Below are 22,060 nucleotides of genomic sequence, written 5' to 3' on the forward strand. Positions count from 1 at the left end.
AGCTGTATTTGTCGAGTGACGTGTTAACCCTGTTAGACATTATGTTTAAAAATACGGATAATATCTATAGAGAGTTTAATCTTAATCTGTGCTATTTCTTGTCTTTACCTTATCGCGTGATGGGCCGTCTCCCAAAAATTTGGGGTTAAAAAACCTAGCCCATCCCCGCTATAGCCTATTACCGAGGCCTCGCAAGGTTAATGAGGGGGGGGTGGTATTGGTCTTAGCGATCTTATAATAGAAACCGGTCAAATAGGAGGGCCGACAAGGACAGAATTTGATGCAGTTGTACTCAATATAAATCATCTCTACCCCTCAACCATGTCTCATTATGCACTACCTTGCGGTGACTATAAATGGCTCAATGACCCTCAAGCTAGCCATTTCCCCAACATTAGCGACAGTGTTGAGGAGAATGGACCAGTTGGGTGGTTTTTTGAAATTGATGGAGAGATACCAGTCGAGCTTCACGATTCAGTAAAGGATTTTGTTTTCCTGTGCATCAATAGACCTGTGACTAAGGACTCTTTGAGCCCCCACAATAGGCGTTTAGTCGAGGTGGACGGATTGCATTGGTCACCTTCAAAACAAAAACTTACTGCTGACCTTCTGCCGAAAAAAAACATAGTTGTACATCATGTAGCTTTAAAATGGATGTGCAACAACGGTTTCAATGTCACAAAGGTTCACCGAGCACTCCAGTTTAGTCAAAAACCCTATTTGAAAGCGTTTGTTGACACTTTTGTTAGCAAACGTTCCGAAGCAGAGACAAAGGCTGAAAATGAAATTTATAAACTCATTTTAAATTTGGCTTTCGGCAAAATGTGTGAGAGTGTTCGCAATAGGAATCGTTGTGACCGATCCAGAACAATGTGCTCGAATTATTGCCGATCCCAATTACACTTCCTTTACAATCATGGGCCCGGACATGGTACTTTTGAATAGGAAAAAAAGACGCATTGTCTTGAATAAAAATATTGTTGCAGGCAGTGCTATCTTGGAAATCTCAAAAAAGCTCATGTTGGAATTTTACTAAAATGTGGCTAGGGTACAATTGCCTGAAAAGGGGCAAGTAGAGGTCTGCTACGGCGACACGGATTCTCTACTGTTACAAGTAAAAACCTCGAATCTAATTGATGATTTGGCACACAGTGAAATTATTAGTTCCCGGATGAACTACACAATTTGGAGTAGCGGCCTTTACCCTGAGATATTAAAACGTCGGGTGCCCAATCAGATTTTATTTTTTAAATCAGAAACAGTGAGCGACTTGATTTCCCGTGGTATGTTTGTAGGTCCGAAGGTGTACTTTATACAGACATACGACGAGGAAATCAAGAAACGTTGCAAAGGAGTAGCCACGCACTATGTGAACAAAAATTTCGACATGAACAATTATAGGAATTGTATTGTTGAAAATGCAAATCCATAAGCCAAATTGTTGGCAATTAGTTCCCACAACTACAGGATCTTTACTGTAAATGTAGAAAAAATTGCCATGAGTCCCATTTCCGACATGTTCTATGTTTGTTAAGATAGTGTGACCACTCTCCCCCTTGGAGACTATTTAACTTCAGACCGGATCGAATTTATTGCCCATAGGGAAAGTCTCGGTTTAAATAAAGTCTTGTAAATAGTTTCCTAAAAACCTTTGGGGGGGGGGGGGCCTCGCGGCCCAGGTGGGGGGGGGGGTGGCCGCCGCCCGCGCGGGGGCGCACCGCCACAATATCAAAGTTATTTTTTTTTAGTTAGAGCAGATTTTTTTTCAAGTGCTCTCTCTAATTTAATGTTTTTTTATCTATAAATAAACAAAAAAAGTGTTTTTTCTCTCTGTGTGTACCCATGTAAATGTTGTATTTTTTTATTATGAATAAATTTTAAAAAGTGTTTTTTTTTCAATGTATTGTTACTTTTTTATGTGCATATAATAAAAGAAAAAAAATATGATTCTTTATTCGTCTTTGTCTTCTTCTTGAAGAACAGAGTAGTAGTAGGGAAAAATTATTTAGTCATTAGACAATTAGGGTCTACATTTAGTTGTCCAGGTGAACTGTTGAAAGGAACATGTATCAATTTAAAACACCATTCAGATCGTTTCTGTGTGGGTCCTCAATGTCGGACAAAACAAAACTCTTAAATAAAATAATTAAAAATTGTGATAAAATTTTTGTTGAAAAGCCGAAAAAAATCTAATATTGCTATAGTATTTGGCAGGAGTCATACAATAAAATAAAAGCAATTGCTGCCACCACCATGGGATCGGTGCAGATGCAGTTCATACAGGGACTTGATGTTTTCAACATTATTGAACCAAACTCTTGGTTGATCATTGACGATCTGGCTGAATCTATTGAACAATGGTCTCAGCAAATGCTGCAATTATTCACTGCTCGCTCTCATCATTAACAGATTTCCGATACTCTGGTTATACACAATCTCTTTCATCAGAGCAAATGTATTCGAAAACTTTATTTTATCTTTACCTAATATATCATCTAACGAGATGTTCGTGATTCTATCTCCCTAATAACACTCAATAAACAAATCTATCCAGGTGCCCCTAAATTTCTGCTCTCAGCATACAATCAGGCAACTAGTAAACCCAACGGTTATATCCTATTGGATCTTAATCAAAATACACCCGAGGATCTGCGTGTAGTCACAGATATTTTCGACAATGAAATTACAGTATATCTCCCTGTGAACGCTAAAAAGACCTATTAGTCGCTATCATGACACTGAAGATTACTCTGTTTCTACAAAATCTCTTTCATCAGAGCAAATGTATGCGAACACTTGCATTGAACTGCACCTATAACATAATCTACAGAGTTGTAAGTGATTCTATCTAGATAATAACCAAAAAAAAAAAGAAAAATAAGTGAGCCCAAAAAAATATGATCTAGGCAAACAATCAGTCATCTAATAAAAAATAATATTACATACTGTTTGATATTAATAAAAATAATTCCGAGGATCTGCGTGTAGTCACAGATATTTTCGACAATGAAATTACAGTATATCTCGCTGTGGACACTAACAAGACTTATAAGTCGCTATCATGAAACTGAAGAAACTACATGAAAATAGACACTTTTTTTCAATTCTAATCATTTCAAAACCTCAGATTAGAAAAGCAATACTCAAACACGATATTGACAATAATTTCATTAATCTAATATCTGAACTTTGTTTAAATTTGACCAAGGGTAATGTTCAACTACCATAAGTAGTTAAGCAGCAGGCAAAGCAACATCATTCCTTTGTACTTATATTGGCCTCTAAAAAGAAAGGAAAGAATTTTAAAAGGAAACGACTTCTTCAGACAGGCGGTAGCTTTTTCTCACTTTTACTACCAAGAATTGCAGGACTTGTAAACAGATTTGTCTAGAAAAAGGCAAAATCCTACAAACCGAATCAAATAGAACTCGCTCTCTCACCCTTGGATCATTATAAGAACGATCTGAGCAAATTTGACGACAATGTATATATTGAAGATGATAAAAACTGCTTTTACTTCAAATTGTACGTTGTTAAGTGGAATGATATTATCGATCAAAGCATACTGCTGCTGCTGATCCTAAAAAAGAATAATCTTTTCAAGAATCTGCTGCTGCTGGAAACCAACTAAATAAGGAGAAATCTGATTCGATTGCATTGAAAATTTTAATTCCGAGGCCTGTTTAATATCCTGAACAAAGTAAACGACTCTTAACCTATCTCCTGGAAAATGGTCAAATTCAAGTTGAGAGCAATGGTGAAAGGATTATAATTCAGGGCAAGAGCTATAATCTACTTGATTTAATGTATGACATGGTTACAAATCGTAAAGGACTATTATCATTTGACACTCGTCTATACAACTTTCTAAATACATTAAACTTCCCCAAAAGTCTTATTGGCAATAGACAAATTCTAAAAAAAATTAAATGAACGTCTATCACCATCATCAACATTGAAATATGAACTTGAAGAAAAAGATTTTAAATCAATTTTGGAAAATACTAGCACGCCGCTGGTGGCTAGACAAAAGCGAAGACGTATCAAAGTCAACGTCACCAGCAGCCAGTATACAAAAGGGTAGCGGACATTACACAACGTGTTTACGTTCAAAAAGGCTGAAGTTCTGAAAGGTGTTTATGAAAATATTGGCGAGGCGGGGAGTTTAAGTTCCCCCAGAACTCTCTCCAAATTAAGGGGGGTTCGCATTAAAAGTATACAAGACTATCTACAAAATGAACCAAGTTACACTCTGCATAGAAATCATAGACTTCGTGCCAATCAATATTAAAAAAATAAAGCCTTTTACCCATTGGATATAATGCAAGCAGATCTCCTGACTCTAGATCAGCTTCAAAGAGGTCACAATCCACCGTACAAGTGCCTTCTACTTGCAATCAGTGTTTTTAGTCACTATGCATATGCAATTTCATTGCGATCAAAGAGAGGTGTTGAAGTTGCTCAGGCTCTTGAAAGTATTCTCGAACAGGATTCATATAAAAAATTTAAACAGATCATGGCAGTGACTTTTTTAATCTTCATGTTGCAAAAGTACTAGACAAATATATTACGCTGCTCTATCATAGTCACAGTCCTAAAAAGGCTGCATTGGTCGAACGATTGATAAGAACTGTTCGACTTTTAATTTCAAGATATTGTACATTGAAAAATACGCCGGCTTTTATTCATGATCTGGATAAAATCATGTTGATTTATAATCAACGACCTCATCGATCATTGTCCAACTCTACACCAACGGAAGTTCATCATTCGGATCATAATACAATTGACACCTTTCTTAAACAATATTCAAATGAATCAAAATTCAAGAAGAATAAAAATTAATTCAATGTTGGTGATACTGTTCGAATTAATAGAACAACTAATGTTTTTGAAAAGGGGACTTAATTGTGGTCCACTGAACTTTTTAAAGTGGCAAAAATCCTAGACACTAAACCTATAACTTATCGCCTGCGTGATACCAAAGATGAAGAGATTCTCGGCGGCTTTTATGACTTTGAATTGCAAAAAGTTAAAAATTCTAGAGAAATATATCAAATTGAAAAGGTATTAAAGAGACGTAGTCGCAGGGGTAAGAAACAGTTACTTGTTCGGTGGCTAGGATACAACTCTGATTTTGATTCTTGGATTGGTGTTGAAGATATTGACAATGCCCAATGATTTCTATGTAACTTTCATGTCCAACGTTTCCGATCCTCTCTACAATGACTAGAATACGACAAGTGATTTTTGGACAAAACTCTCCCCCGCCGTCAAATTTGACGGTGCATATGAAGTGGCTCTTGTCGACTGTATTCTCAAAAATACCTATGACATCCTGAGAAAGGATCGTAAATATGAAATAAAAATTAGACCCTATGATTGGCCGCCACCACCAGGTGATCAAGAACAAATTCAAAAAATCAATTGGTTGGATTACCCATATATTGAATTACCCTACGAGGAGCTCACCTGCATGAATGATTTATGTCGTACTATCAATAAAAGAATTTCTGCTCGTAAAAAAGGAGCTTTTCATTTCAACTATTCAAAGGAGGAGGGCAAGATCTACATTAGTTCCCCTATTGCCAATGAAAAGGTTATTCTCAATGATAACCTAAAGGACGTTCTTGGCTTTAAGCTCAATATAATCAATGGTAGAAGTGCCGGAAACACTAATTTCATATTTGCTGACTACCCGCCTGCCTTCTCCACGCACACTTGTATATTTCTTTACGCTTCATTTGTGGAAACATCTCGAGTCGGTGATTCAAATGTTCCCCTCCTACGAGTTCTTGGACGAAAAACCAATCGAGAACATATTCACAACTACAATATAAAGCATCTTCAGTATATCCCTGGAAACACTTCCTATTTGTAACTCTGTTAGTTAACGCTAAGAACTGAATTAGGTGATTCCCTAGCACTTTCAAAAGGCTTAGCAGTGATTACATGTCATTTTCGACCCATTGTCAACGACAGTACAATCACCTAAAATGAACAATAGAAGAATTCCATTTCTCTGTCCCGATATCGATTGCTATGTTGATGCTTTGAGTCCACATCAAATAAGCAATGGATTGGACTATTACAAGGGGTGTACTACAATGTCTGGCTATGGTCTTGGTAGCTGGTTTGCTAGGCTATTTCGTTCTGCACTACCCCTTGCCAGAAAATATCTTGTACCTGCTGCATCAAATTTTGCTGCCTCCACACTACAGGACTGGGGGTTGGGCAAGAATTTCAAGGATAGTTTTAAGTAAAATTTTAGATCTTCAGCAAGAGCCGTTGGTGAACAATTAAAATCTTGACAAAATGGGGAGGGATTGAAAAGGATGCGTTCCCTTCATTCACTCATCAATCTTTTTCCCGGCAAGAAGCAAAGGACATCAACAAGGACTTTGAGAAATAGAACAACGAAGGCCAATAAGCAGAAGAAGACAAAGAAAAAGATTGTTAGATCAAAGAAGGATTTCTTCTCTTAAAATGACTTATCTCCCCTACAGGTAATGACATTAATCAATTAGGTCTTCATTGAATTTATTTAATGCTGAAAATTTTGATTTCAGTCTCAAGGATGTCTACTATGAACAATTTCACCCCCAACAGCCCCTCTAGGACAATATAAACTATAAAATATTTTCCAATGAAGACTATTTCATTGATTTGTCGTCAACATTTATTGATTGAAATGTTGTGGTGAAGAAAAAGTCAGATTATACAACTCCAAATGCCGGCGATGGTCTCTCCTATAAAAACTGTATTCTACACAGCATATTCAAACAAATTAATATATTTATTAATGGAACATTGGTGAGCACCAGCAATAATTTATCAAACTGTGATAGCTACATACAATTTAGGATGATGACGCCAAAGGCGTTCAGGGAGAGGAGAGGGCGATCATTCGGCTATGAATATCGAACAGGTGTTGATACTGACGGTGAGTTGACTCCTGCAGTGACCCAGGAGTATCATCTAGTTGGAAAAGTAAATCATGAGATATTCAATATATCCCAATGGCTACCCCCCAATGTCAAGATTGACATAAAGTTACAGATGGCCCCATCGAATTTCATTTTGAGAAAAACACTTCCTGCAGCACCCGATGCAAATGTTATTATCACATCGGCAATTCTCCACGTCCGAAAACAACAAGTTATGAGCTCTGTTGCATTGGCAGTGAAGAAGCTAAGAGCCAGTAGTAACAACATTAAACTTCTTGTCCCCCATACAATCACCAATCAATGTCACATTGCCACCGGCTCTCGTAGCTATAGCGGTTCATCATTTATCAATGGAGAAATCCCATCAATATTGGCTTTGGCCTTTGTGAAGAGCGGCAGTGCCGTTGGATCCTGGACTGAATCCCCCCATGATTTTATTTTTTTCGGTCTATCTAGCCTCGTGTGCAAAGTAAATGGTATTCCACTGTACAGTCTTTCATTTGACAAAAAATCCTATAGAACTCTGTACGAGTTGACCAAGCAATCCCTAGATCACTACTCTCAACTATTTGAAAATGGAATAACCAATTCAATGTTTTCAAAAAATCATGGGGTAATTGTTTTGGATTTGTCAGGCACGCAAGATATGACCATAGTACGAACAGGGAATGTACGTTTAGAGTGTACATTTGCCAATGCTCTGACTGAGAGTATCACACTAATATCACTAAGTCAATTTGAAACCTATTGGGAAACCACACCCGACGGCAGTGCTCTGCTAGACCTAGCACCATAAGAACAAATCCAATAATCGCCTCATTTATTATGAATCCAGATACATCCCGATACAGGTTCTATTGCAGGCCTTCAGACTTTATTGAAAAAATTCCACATGCTGACAACACACTTATCATTTTTAATAGCAGTACATTGACTTTGAAGACTGGTCATTGGCTATGAATCTTTCAAACATCAACGAATATTGAATTTTTTTATCCTTTTGGCCTATTGTATAAATTCTGTGCTCCATACATCAGCAACTTCATTAAAAGCAAAGGGAAAATCATTATTCAAAATAAAAGAAGAGTACAGGATTTAGCGACTAAGACATGTGGCTTTCATTCGCTACTCTTTTTCATGTTCAGATGTCGTGGCTACACCTACAACTAGTTTCTCGACATCTACGTTGACTTATCTCAATTGAATGACTTTCTAGTGGAGAATATACTTCCAAGTGTATTTAATATTGATTTTAGTGCCCTAAGAATAAATTGTTATAAAGATGTAGGTGAAATTGTTTATTAATAAAACAATTTTATATAAATGATAAAACAACTTTTCTATTCTTTAGATTTAGTCCACTACAAGGTATTTGTCGACAACAACTAGAGCAGGTATATTATCTAAATTAAAAGTGTACTAATCCTGATGTACTGCAATGTAAGGCTCACATTTTCTACAGTAGAGTGTGGCTTCAATCTTGTCGTATCTCCTTGTATAGTCAATGATACTATTCTCATTCATTCTTTAGAATTCACATGTTTCAATTTGCTTATTTGAAGCAATTTCTCAAACAGTGTCCTCAAGTGTCGAATCACATTCCGTCACAGCCAAATAAAAATCAGTGGGCTTATAATCATAACACCCAGTGTATTCACATCGATGACTAAGAAACCATATTCTTTTGTTGTTCCAACAGTTGAATCACTGACCCTGTTCCTACTCCCAGAACAATCTAAAACCGTGACCATACCAATCTCGTAGCAATAATCTAAAATCACTGGTAGGATTCTTTCCAATCATACCGGGATATGTGTTCTCCCCCTGATTACATTTATCATAATGACAATTGGAGCATAGGTGGCCTCTAGGATGAGAGTCACACACTTCTTAAAGACAGTAATTACCGCTTTGAATGTGCTCAGCATATCCTCTAAGCAATTTGCATAGGTTGCATAATCTACACTTTTCATGATACTCATCAATCATTGTGGAGTTCTCACATGAAGACCAGATGCCCAGTGAGTACATACATAACGGACATGTATGAAACATTTTGTCATGTGTTGACACTCTCACTACCACAATGAAACTGAGCTAGCAACAAAAAAAATTGTCTGAGAGAGAGAGAGAGGAGTAAATCATCCGTGAGCACCATCTTTCTCATGAAAAAAAGCCCTCAATTTCTAAACTAATGTTTAAAAGCATATCCACAATATAATTTTGCCGTTTCGTGATCAATATATCAATAAATTGCGTAAATGCATTTGGACCACAATATAGAAGCTTCATACAATATTCTAATGATGGAGAATCAGTTTTGATTATATTTACAAGAATTCCTCGAGAAAATATCTTCTTTTAACTATACAAGTCTAGAAAATCATGGTCTAGAACTAAACGTTTGTACATAAGAACTAGATTCCTCATGATTCGAACTTTCTCGAAACTATTCATTGTTTTGAGTACTAATTCTCTCACAACCAAGTTCAGACTAAACAGAATTTCTTTTTTCTACTCTAGAAAATATACGTTAGTCTACTATAGAAAGAAAAAATATCAATGATTTAGAAACAGTTTTATTGATCATAATTACAATAATAATATTCACTGATGCATTTTGTTCTCATCAATATATTTCGATAGGACATCTAATGCTGACCGAAGTTTATTTATATGTAGTATATTTACTTTTCCAGCAAAACACAGCTGCTCCTCCTGCTTAAATTTGCTTAATGATATCACGTATCTAGCATACATAGTGTCCCATTCAAGACATAGTCTACAACCAGCAGTTATTTCCACAGCTACATTAGGTACTCGTGCATCACTGCTGTCGGTTCCATCATTAATCTCCAATAGTGTAAATGCACCACTCATTTTTTTCCTCTACTAATATCCTTGCAAATAAAAACTATTCTCTTTGAATTCAATTCTCTTGATAATATGAATTGTAAAGAAAAATATTCCTTTTATTCAAATCCTAATCACCAATCAAGTTATACTCGTTCCTCTTGGCAAAGGTGTAATGACCTGTAGAATAGGACTACCAGAAAAACCTGTTTGGTACGGGGGCGTCCTCAAATTCAATAGATGGTTACTACTTATATGTAGCCACAAAATTTAGTACTTATACTGATTCGAGATACGCAAAACTTATTTATTTTAAGGTTGCTCACCGAAACCTATTAACAAATCAAGATCTGCATAATTTTAGAGACAGGGATTAAACTTCCCCAAAGAGAAAGGCTTAAAGCAAATTTATTCAATGAAATCGAACATGTAAGAGGACCCTCAAGCATCGTCAAAAACATGAAAATGATTTTTTGTTGGGGGGGGGGGGGGTCACGCATGCGTGTTTGCTTAATCCCAGGGGTTGATCCTATCAAGCCAGTGGTCCTAGATAATTGAAAGAAGATTTATTCGAATAAAACTTTAAAGACCCGTGCAGTACGGGGCTTAGGGGGTGTAAATTCTCCTCTTACTGCAGAGACAATAGTTTATTTTGGTCAAAAAGCAAGTGCAGCAATGAGCTCTTTTTCTCGAAACATTGTTCCGTAAAAGCTAAATTTTGATGTAAGCAATGGGGTTTGAGAGGGTGGTAACCCTCCTCATTTTTAGAGTAACTTTGAATATGGCATTAAAATTAATGCCATATTAAAATTAAACCAATTAAAATTAAAAAAAAAGAAAACTTTTCAAATTAGAATAAAGAGCCGCGTTAAAACTTAAAACTAACAAAAATTATTCCGTATATGAAGGTGGTGCCCCTCCTCATTCCCCTGCTCCTTACGATAAAGTTTTATTGAGCTATACACGTAATTCTGATCCAATTACCCCTGTGTTTGAGCAGTCGTTTTTAAAGGATTATAGGACAACAAGTCAAACGTTAGCATAAAGAGCAGAGAATTGAGGAGAGGTTCCAATCCCCACATACCGAATAATTTCAGTTTGTTTTAAGTTTTGATATCGCTTTTTACTTCCATTTGACAAAACTGCTTTTAAAATTCTATTTCTATTCGAAACATAGGTGTCCACAGGTCCGACAATTTGGAACAGGGTTAAAGGATTTTGGTAAGGAGAATAGTCAGAAACATGAATTTTTAGGTCATTCATGAACATTTATGACATAAAGTACCAAGCATGCGTCCCTGTAAAAAGTGATTGGTCTGTGACTGTAAAGGATATTTAATATTGACAATGCTAGTCTTCATTGAAATGACGTTTTTCATTTAATGTGGCCTTAAGTGCCTAGTCCTGTAACAGTCTACAATGTTACATTGCAGAATGCGTTGTACAAGTCAGGCTTTTATTAACAAATGTCTGATATTTCTAGGAATCAAGATGGCTTTAAACATTGTTATCCTATTAAATATCTGAAGTATTCATAAACTAAATATCCATATTTACTTTTCTAAAAAAAATCGGATGATTTTTCAGTTTTAATCTTTGAAGCAATTTTTTGAACTGCTGAAAAAGGTTATCACTTTTAATGATTTAAAAATAATAAATACGGAATTTTACATAATAATCAATGGACTAAGTACCTGCTGGAGTGGAAATGTCAAACCTTGCTAGAATGAGAGAGATGCAAGGATTTTTAATCTACAAGATTGGAAAGCCCTACGTACACTTTTGGGGCCCAGTAATCATCCAACGCCCATTTCCTCTTCTTAGCATATATAGACACTTTTGACTTGCAGATTAAGTTACAGACCTGAATTTGCTGACTATTCATCTGAGACTGATGTTCAAATGCATATTTCAAAATCTAAACATTTTAAGTATAAATTTGACAAATAGTGGTCATTTCATATCATGCTGATATCTGAGTTACGCAATGAATTTCTATTGATACGATTGAAGGACCAAACCATCCTCCCTCGCAATTTTGCACATATGAACATATTCAAACCTTTTTGAAATTAAGGTGACGCAATGATTTTCAATCTGCACGATAGGAGGGCCTTACGTCAGCTACTTAGGCCCACGCCTCCTCCAGCAACCTCGCACACATAGAAATGGAATACCTGTTATGACTTGGAGGTTACATATCAAGCTCCCACATTGCACATACTGAAATGTGAAATGTGCAAACTGAAATGAGTCATGTATATAATTTCAATGGGTTTTACTGGAGGACCAAATATAAATAGCGACGATGACCATAGTTTCCAGTGTTTTAAGAAAAAAATTCCCAGTTGTTTCTACTGTTTCTCCCTTGTTGTTTGTATTTAGGACCAAATATTTGGCTTTTGAGCCCGTGCCTTTCAACATCTTCAGTTGGCATTTAAAGATCCATGATATTGTGGATTACAAAACTGGGGCTAATAAATCAATGCAGGAACCCAAAATGAAAACACACTGAGTATATATTTGATTTATAGTGTTTGACTTATAACCAAAGTTAGGATGAGTCTATTACTATAGTCATAATGGGCGGATTCACCAAACTGAGTTGAGCATATAAGATACCTAACTTAAAGAGAAAAAATATTGCTATAATTGGTGGATTAAAACCTAACCTAAGCAGACATTAAACTGACCGATGAATCTCCCTAAGGGCTAAAGTTTTCCTGCAGCTTACTCAATACAAAAAAAAATTTTTGGCTTTTTTCTTCCAAAAACTTCCAGGAAGACTTTAAATATCAGAGAATTTATGATAATTAACTTTGTTTTATTAGTTTAATATTTGTTAAATTACATGAATATTTTTTTCCCTTTTAATCCATTCTTTTCAAGTGTACAAAGAACCACCTGGCTAAATTAAATTTGAATCGAAGCTATTTATATAGTTAAACATCGACGAACAAAAGCCAAAATAGTCTTTTATGAGGGTATAAAAGACATATCACGGGATTTATTGACTTATTTGTAACAATTTTCTCGATATAAAACATTCGTGATAAATAATTTAGTTTTGCTGTTTCAAAAAAATTATTTTCGCCAATGTTATTTTTCTTTTACATTCATTCCTTTCAAATTAATAGAAATAAAACGCAACTGGCTAAATAAAATTTCAATTTAATCAATTTGTAGTTTTCAGCAAGGTAACAACGGAGCTCTAGTTTGTCGTTTATTTTCGTGAATTCCAAAACATACTCACTCTCATTGAGACTTTAGATAAATACAGAATTAGTTCCAGACAAAGGGGGGGGGAATTGATATTTAGCCCCTCTTGGTTACCGGGAATATTTCTCCTCTGCGCCTTTATTATGAAAGGAGAGAGCATTATTAAACCCTAAAACGAGATGAATTTATTCCATATAGTAGGGGGCTACCCCCCCCCCTCCCCCCCCTGGCCGTAAAAACTTCGGAGGATGCTAAATTCGATCGGAAATCAGGAGTTCTAGTGCCTTTTTTAAGAGTGATTAAAGAGCAACAAGCCCCTGTCCTAGAACCTGTTTTTACATCTGGTCCTTTTGTAATCCCTTAGGACACCTGACCAACATTTCGAAATGTCCATTTTATTCAGACTAGTTGAAAATATCAATAAATTTGCATCCAAGGATAACACAACCACCAGAGCCCCTAGGACAGGGGTCGTAAATTGTTCTTAGTGTCAATTCTTTACAGATACATTTTATAGTGGAAAAAAAGGGAGCATGTTTGATCTTGGGAGTTCAGTGGCGTGAAATCTTGAAGGATTATTTTCATATAAAAACAATCAACATTTGCTGTGGGGAGGGATGGACTAGGGGCCAGGAATTAGGCCCCAAAAATTTCCTGACCAATTTGAAACTTACGGCCTCAAGTCATTGGACCAACAGGACTAACATACAAAAAAGTATTCAATTGGTCCCTCCTCTAACAAAAGGGGCTCAAAAAGACACCAAATTTTTCAATTGGCTCAAGAAGAGGCCCGAATGCAGAAGGGAAAAAATTACTTCCATTCAAAATACAGCCCAAAAACTTTAATCTGGCTGGTTTTAATTCAGTGTCTTTTCTCCTCTCGTGAGGTCTGCTTCAAAAGGTTGGGTATTTTTTTTTTTTTTTTTTTTTTGAGCACTGAAGACGAATTGGCGGAGTTCCTTGTCGAAATATATGCTTATTGTCGTCTCGTATTTTTGCACTTATTGACAGTACCCTCGTTTTCCTTGCCTATTTGATTTTTTTTTTTCATTTGTTAATTTTTTTTTCTTTGCTTCATACGCCATGTATCCCCAGTGTGGTCTTAGAATGTATTTTGCCCAAATAAGGGTCTGAAAACTGTTAAAAACTCTTTTCCACCCATTTTGAATTGAAGGGGCTATTGGACTATTTTAGAAATTAGGCAGGGGATCATTTGACTGTAAGTCGAAAGTTTATGTGTCTTTTTTATAGATCAAAAGCTACTAGAGAGAAATCAGCCTCCCTCTCGGTTCCTTTTCTACTATCCAGCCCTCTTCTAACCAATATGATATTAATCAGATTTTGAGATACCCGCTTTATCCAAAAACTTTGAAAGGTCTAATAGCTTTGCCTTCAGGGTTGATATCAACCCCATAGCCCAATATTGGACTTTATCTTACCCTGCTATGATAATTCTAACCCTCAGAAACACGAAAAAGAATTAACACAAAATATAAATCTAAAAATAAATAATATAAGACTTTCCTTCTTTTCTTTATTAGCTTTATTTGTCATACTGTCTCTTTGGCTGCTCAATTTTGCATGTGGGGGGAGTTTTTCACGAGGAGAATAAGCGTCGCGCATTCAATATCCTACCCCAATTTAGGGGGCCTTTTTGAGAAGAAGGCAATAATGGTAGCACATGAAACCATAGTGAAACTTCGAATATGGTTACTAAGGGTAATAAAAAAGAAATTATCAAAACTAAAGCAATATTATTTTACTAAAGGAATTAGTTTCTTTTGTACAATTCTCTCCTTGCAGATATTTATTAAATATAAGCATTGGCTGTTTATATTTGTTCTGGCACCCCTTTGTGTTCTTCAGATAACTGACCCGTTTCCTTTTCTTAATTACATTTGCTTATAGTATAAATTTTAAGGACAGGCTAAATTCTCGTTGCTAAGTCAGTAGTGTCGCAAAAGTTTGTGTTTTTGAAGCCCTCATTTATCAGATTCACCAGGGTCAATTTAGGGTCCAACCCTACACCAGGTTTTTGCGTGTGAATAAAGTGATTTCTTAGTTAGTTCATTTCTAGACTGCAATGTCTACGTTATAGAGTTCAGAGTTCATGTTTTGTTGGAGTTTGCGCTTGGAGGAATAAAAATGAGTTGTTTTCTCCTGATGTGTGAGATTATTTTTCCCCGGACCCAGACATGGTAGGAAAAGAGTATTCGAGAAGTACCGTCGTTAATATATCGCCAGGAGGGTCCGTTTAACCTCTAAAGAGACAGCTAGAGATTTTTCAGAGGTGCCACAGATTGTGGCACCTTGGGCCCAATAGTGTGGTTCTCGAAAAGGCAGTACACTTTTCAAACACATACTAGTTGCAACCCCAGTACGCAAAGAAATTATAGAACCCTTTTAATCGCTTGATCATGTTGCTAGACTCTAACGGTAACGCCAGTGGTGGCACTGTGGCGTTAAAGATCAAAGAGTGGTAGCATAAATGATATCACATCAAATAAATGGTAGCCCCAAGGCATCCAGTACAGTGGTGCCAGAACAAACAATTAGTTTTCAAAAATTTAAACATTTGTAGCTTCTTCTTGAAGGTCCCTGACGATTTCAATAGCATGTTGATATCTTTGGAAAGGTTTGCTAGAACACAAAAGGAACAGTTACATTAAAAGTTTAATTACAGACAACCCAGGGTTATAAAAGTACATCTTTAACACTAAGCATGGCAGTATGTGGTTACCAAATATGGAAAGACAAGAAGGAATAAAAGGAAGATTTCTACTCTAAATAATAATTTGTGCAGTAGTCTTAAACAAGATCTATAAGAGTTAATTATTTTGTATACCATACCTGCCCTTCCATTTATAAATAAAATGAAAATATACCGTAGCTATATATAAACAATGGATAAAATTTCAATTCAAGACAGTGAATAAAATGAAATTAAAGAAAGCTGGCATATTTCAATATCTACCTTTGATGAGGCAACTTGTACAGCTTTTCCACATACTAAATCCTCCTTAAGTGGTCCTTTGCAACCAACAAGGGAGAGCAGAAATAAACAAATAATGAAAACTGAGATTGTTGCAAAAACAAACTTCCAGTAAAACCTCATTTTGAAGATCATCTAAACTTATCTTCTAGCAACAAGGGGGGACCTAAAAAAGAAAACAATAGTTTTAAATACATAAACAAGTTATAAGCACACAAACAGTTCTGAGCACTGCTGCCCTCCTAACCATAAAAGGTTTAATTAAATTAACTTTAGGTTACAGCAACGAGAAGTTTGAATAAGTTGTCTGTGATACAAACTTATTCATGCAAACTTAAATATATAGATTAAATATATAACCCTCTTTTCATCAATGCCAAGACCCGTCGTTTTTCAATTCTAAATAAATATTACGAAAATTATGCAGATAAAGTAGGTGTCTGTTTCTCTTTTCAGTAGGACAATAACCTTAAATTTTTCTATAACCCTAGGGATGACACTGATAGCTATAACATTTTATATGATGAGACAATATTTTATATAATTATCCCTTTTAATCTTCAAACCAAACTTAATACTCATCATCTTGATCATTCCTAAGTTTCAAATAATTAATCAACTTACAACAGACTATTTGGCAGTCTGAACTTTCAAAAAAAAACATACTATTTTCACAACCAAATTTCAAGATATCATAGGCAGTGCAATAGCACTGCTTAAGTAAAGAGCACTGTAGGCACAGCGTATTATTTTTTTTATCTTTTTTATACCAGGCCACTTCGTATAGAAGGAATTGTCTTAGAAACTTCGAGGGGGGGGGCTCATTCGATTGAAAATTACGAGTTCTACTGTCTTTTTTAACAGTCAAAAGTAATTGGAGGGCAACCAGGCCACCGCACCCATTATTTCTCCAAAGATATACAATCAACATTTTGAAATGCGGATAGCCATTTTGTTCAACGTAATTACAAGGTCCAGTAATTATGTCTTTGAGGACGACAGTCCCCCCGCCCCCCAAAGCCCTCGGGTCAAATGTTGTAAATTATTCCCTGGCGGCATATTAAGTTTTTGTGGAAAGTGTGGTCAAGTAAACTTCAGAGGGGGCTCGTTGGATTAGAAATCAGAGGTTCTATCGTCCTTTTCAAGAGTCAAAGTGATTGGAGGCAGCTAGCCCCCCTATCTCAAGTCCTATTTTCCCAAATGATTCCAATAGAAATTTGAAACATCCGTTTGTTCAAAAAATAGTCCAAAGATCATAACAAGGCCTTCAGGGTTGACATAACCCCTGAAAGTCTGGGGGCAAGGGTTATAAGTTATGCACCAGGGGCATATAAAGTTTTTAGGGAAGGGGTGGTCAGTTGAAATTTAGAGGAGGCTTATTTGATTGGAATGTAAAGTTTTAGTTCACTTTTAACAGTCAAAAGTGACGGAGGGCAACTAGCCCAGCCCACCTCCCCTTCCTGACACCCATTTTTCCCCAACCACATCCGATGGAAATTGTGAGATATCCCTTCTATTTACAATAGTCCAAATAGCACATAACAATACCTTCAGGGAGGACAAAACCCCCCTGAGCCCAAGGACAGTATTTATAATTTATGTCCCAGGGCATATAAGGTTTTTATGAGAATAGGCGGTCGTATAAACTTAGTATTGGATGGGACTTAATTGGTTGGAAGTCAAAATTTCTAGTACCCTTTTTAAGACTCAAAAGTGAATGGAGGGCCATCCGCCCCCCTAAGCCTGTCATTCCTCAAAACATGTCCGATCAAAACTGCAAGAGAGCTATTTTGTTCAGCATTGTTAAAAGGTTTAGTAATTATGTCTTTGGGGATGTCAACCTCCCAACAGTCCACAGAACAAGAGCTGTAAGTTAAGCAATTCGTTCATCATTTACATACACTATGTTATTGAGAAAGGAATGCATGTTTGAATTTTACTTTCCAAAGAGAAAAAGGGAATTCAGGTGAGCCTTTCAGAAAATGTTGAGGGAAGTGTTAAATTAAATCAAAACACATTATGTGTATTCAGATTGTCAGAGGGTCGTAAGTAGACCCCGAAGCAGCGCCATAAAGTCGGTGGCGCGCCACCGAAAAAAAAACCGCGGCGCGCCGCCGAGCTTGCATTCGCATAAGGACACCACCGCTGCTTATGGGGGTGGCAGGGTCACTAAACAGCCCCCGTGTTTCTCTTGTTTTTTGCTCTCTTTTTCGGTTATCGCTATCGACCTCTGGGCTTCAACCGTCATCCCGGCTAATCTGTTTCTTAAAGATAAATACTGCTCGCCATGTATTACGGTTCGTAGGAAGGAGAAGAAGAAATTTTTCTTGAAACAAAAATTATACCTTCCACTTTAAAATTCTGTTCATTTTTCTTTCTGATTTTTCGGATGAAAAGAGGTAGGTAAAAGAGCATTAGGCAATTGAGAATTTTATCATAGGCAGCACAATCGAGCTGCCTAAGTAAAGAACAATGTTGGCACAATGTAGTATTTTTTTTTTTTTTTTTTTTTTTTTTTCCAAACCATGGTAATTTGCATTGAAGGAGTTGTCGTAGAAACTTCAAAAAGAGCTCATTCGATTGGAAGTTGGAATAGCTTGTGCACCTTTTGATAGTCGAAAGTGATTGGAGGGCAACTAACACCCATTCTATGCCCTCCATTTCACCAAACACATCCAATCAAAATTTTAAGATAGCCATTTTGTTCAGAGTAACTGATTTCCAGAGAAAAATTATGTTTTTTGAGGAGGTTACTCCCCCACAACCATTAGGGCAAGCGTTTTAAGTTACGCCCTGGGGGTATATAAGAACGATGTTGGCACAATGTATTATTTATCATTTTTTCTTTTAGACCAGGACACTTCGTGTTAAAGAAGTTATTGTAAAAAATTCACAAGGGCTCATTCCGTTAGAAATTGCAATGGCTTGTGCCCATCCTAATTATTTAAAATGATTGGAACGCAACCAAAATCCCTTCGACGCCCACTAATATCCAAAACATATCCCATCAAAATTTTGAGATAGCCATTTTGTTAAACGTAGTTAAAAGTTCTGGAAATTTGGTCTTAGAGGATGACAACCACCCTCACAGCCCTTACGGTAAGGGTTGTACTTTATGCCCTGGGGGCATATACGGTGTTTATAGAAAGCGCTGTCGTAGAAACTCAAAAAGGGATCATTCGATTGGAAATCGAAAAGCCTAGTGCCCTTTTTAATAATCGCAATTGGTTGGAAGGCTTGACATTTTTATAATAAAGATCGATGTGGGTATACTGTATCATTTTTTTGTTGTTGTTGCTGTTTAGACCAGGGCAATTCATATCGAAGGAGTTGTCATAGGAACTTCGAAAAGGGCTCATTCGATTGAAAATAGAAAGGGCTGATGTCCTTTTTAATAGTCGAAAATGATTGAATTGAAACTAATCCCCCTCCCCCGCCCACCCTCCAATTTGCCTTTATGTTTAAAAAGTAAATGTTGCTTTAAGATTAAATAAAAATGCACTGTGTTAATGCTAATTCCCAATAAGGCATCTCAACAGTATCCCAAGAACGAATGAGGGTATTATGTTCAAACTTTCGGGGCTTCTTCGGCTCTTAAAATTGGACCAAATCAAAATAGCGTAAGTGTATCCAAGCTATCAAAGAAAGTAAACAAATTTTTTTGCGAATGTTATCAACTTTTCCATTTCAGATCAACTAGAGGAGGTATAAAACTAAATTAAACACTACTATTTGATTCCAGATTTTTAAAAGGGTCTATGTTGTTAAAAATTGATGAAATTTTTTTTCCATGATGCAATTCGCAGGCGAAACTATACATTCCTAAAAAAACTAAAAGATTTAAATTATTCTTTACCTCTTTCTCTGAAAAGACTTTGCCAACTTAACACGAAACGAAATTAATTAAAAAAACTGTTTCCACAAAATAAGTTTTTCAAAGAAAAGTAAAGAATTTCATTAAACAAAAAAAATGAGCAAAATTAAAATCAAATAATCTACCAATCGGGAAACTACCACAAATCAGCATTGATAAATAAATGAAACCTAAAACGAACAGAAATTACAATAAATAACCAAGTGAAACTCAAAACGAATAGAAATTAACATAAATAGCGCTTAAAACCTCTAATCCTTCTCGGAGCCAAAACATATTATGTACTTCACTGAAGAAAATACAAATGAATGTGCATTGTAACTTTAGCAAACATATACTGATGTTTAGTAATTAAACCGCTATTTTTTTTTTATGCATTAAAACTCTAAAAGTAAAAACATTTATATTTTTTTAGTTAAGTGCAAATTGTGTTCTGGCCTTGGGAAGGCATAGGGGTTTTGAGCCCAACTCGTGTTACTTTCTGCTTGTTTTGAGTTTGATTCAATTATTTATTGTAGTTTCTGTTCGTTTGGGGTTTCATTTATTTGTCTATGCTGAATTGTGGTTGTTTTACAGTTGGTAGATTATCTAGAGCTAGTATAGAAATATATATATAGAAATGAATTACATTTTTTTTGCACACTTAGCAGAGCACACTGAAGTTGAAGTAGCCTTAAACTTTGACTTGAAACGTCATAACTTGACCACTTCTTTCAGAAAAGAATTTTAGAGGGTTATTCCGTGTTGATAAGAAAAGAGGGTAAAGGTGCAGTTTAGTTCCTCCTGTAGTGTAGAGCGCAGGAGCCCTATGGTAAAGATGCAGGTGTGTTCTCCCTTATAAAAACAACTTATTTCAGCAGTTACAAAGAAGAAGCCTATTTGCGGCATTCTGTGGGACCCCAATGTCCAATACTAGTATCAGATCCCGCGAGTGGCAGTTTACGCTCGTCAAGTTCTGGCTGTACCGGCCACAAGTGTCCCAGCTAAACGGCTTTTTAGCACAACAAGACTGATAGTGACTGCAAAAAGATCAATGGCTCCAGGCAGAGTGAACAAACTCACTTTTGTTACATCAATTGTAACTGAAGTGATGTAACCGCTGATTTAAAATTGTTGGTGTTGTTAAGCCATGGAATCTGACTTGTATACAATGTTTTTTCGATGATGTTATTTGTTTGTTTTTTTTTTCACTTCCTTTTCGTATGTATTTGATGAACAGGAGATGATTGAACTTCAAACTTTGAAAGTTATACACACATTAGCCCAAATCATTAACAAGAAGGAAATGACTAAACAATGGATTTTATAGGAACAATGCGATGTTAAACATAAACACAACATAGGTTTTCCTGGGTCTAGTGGCTAAAACTGAGAATTCTACTTGGTCTGATCAACGGTGAATATAAACACTTTTCGCACGGCCCAACGAATTTCTGTTTTGTCATATTGTTCTTGCATGTTTTTAGCCAACCATTTAAAAATCCTTACTAAAATCGAGGTTAACCGTGCTTGGTGAAGTGGAATTTTTATTATTATTTTTAATCAGAAAAATCGGCGCGCCGTGGCGCGCCGCCGGTCTAAAATCGGCGGAGCGCCGCCAAAAAATTTCGGCGCGCCTGGCAGTGTTCCGCCGCCGATACTAAATCACACATTCGCCACCGTCAAGTCGGCGTGGCGCGGCTTCGGGGACTAGTCGTAACTCAGGGACGACTGAGTATATTAATTTGGAACTTTCAGGAAATGATGAGGGAGATGACGAAAAAGGCAATATTTGCATGCTACCACTACTACTACAACTAACACCATTACTACTACTATCCCACTACTCCATTTACAATATTGAGGGGAAATTTCAAGTAAATCAAAAGACTCTATGTGCGTGTGCATTGTCAAAAAAGCGGATCTCAATTTATTTGGGTATTAAGTTGGAACTTTCAGAGAACGCTTAAAGGGGAATATCATCTGACCAAAAGGCAATACGCGCATCCTACTGCTAATACTACTGCCACAGCTGCGTTAACTTCTATTAGTTCTACTTCAACTACGACTTCTATTGCAACTACTTATAAGGCTAAGAGCATTGAAATGAAAATCTCAAGGAGTATAAGAACATAGAGCTCTTTACAAGAGAGATGTTCAACTAACCAAAAGGAAATACATTAAATACTACTGCTG

At 36.3% G+C, this 22,060-nt stretch overlaps 1 long non-coding RNA gene across 1 annotated transcript in view; it reads right to left on the reverse strand.

Annotated features, from left to right (window-relative positions):
• The window catches only part of LOC148949465 (uncharacterized), a 49,970-nt gene that overhangs the window by 17,749 nt on the left and 10,161 nt on the right, over positions 1-22,060 (reverse strand). Inside the window, exon 2 of the long non-coding RNA XR_016142084.1 lies at positions 15,994-16,177. This is a non-coding gene — a long non-coding RNA (uncharacterized LOC148949465). The remainder of the gene's footprint in view (positions 1-15,993; positions 16,178-22,060) is intronic.

Source organism: Artemia sp. Qi Xiang Cuo, chromosome 8 (assembly GCF_049724085.1).
Source record: "Artemia sp. Qi Xiang Cuo chromosome 8, ASM4972408v1, whole genome shotgun sequence".
NCBI lineage: Eukaryota > Metazoa > Arthropoda > Branchiopoda > Anostraca > Artemiidae > Artemia > Artemia sp. Qi Xiang Cuo.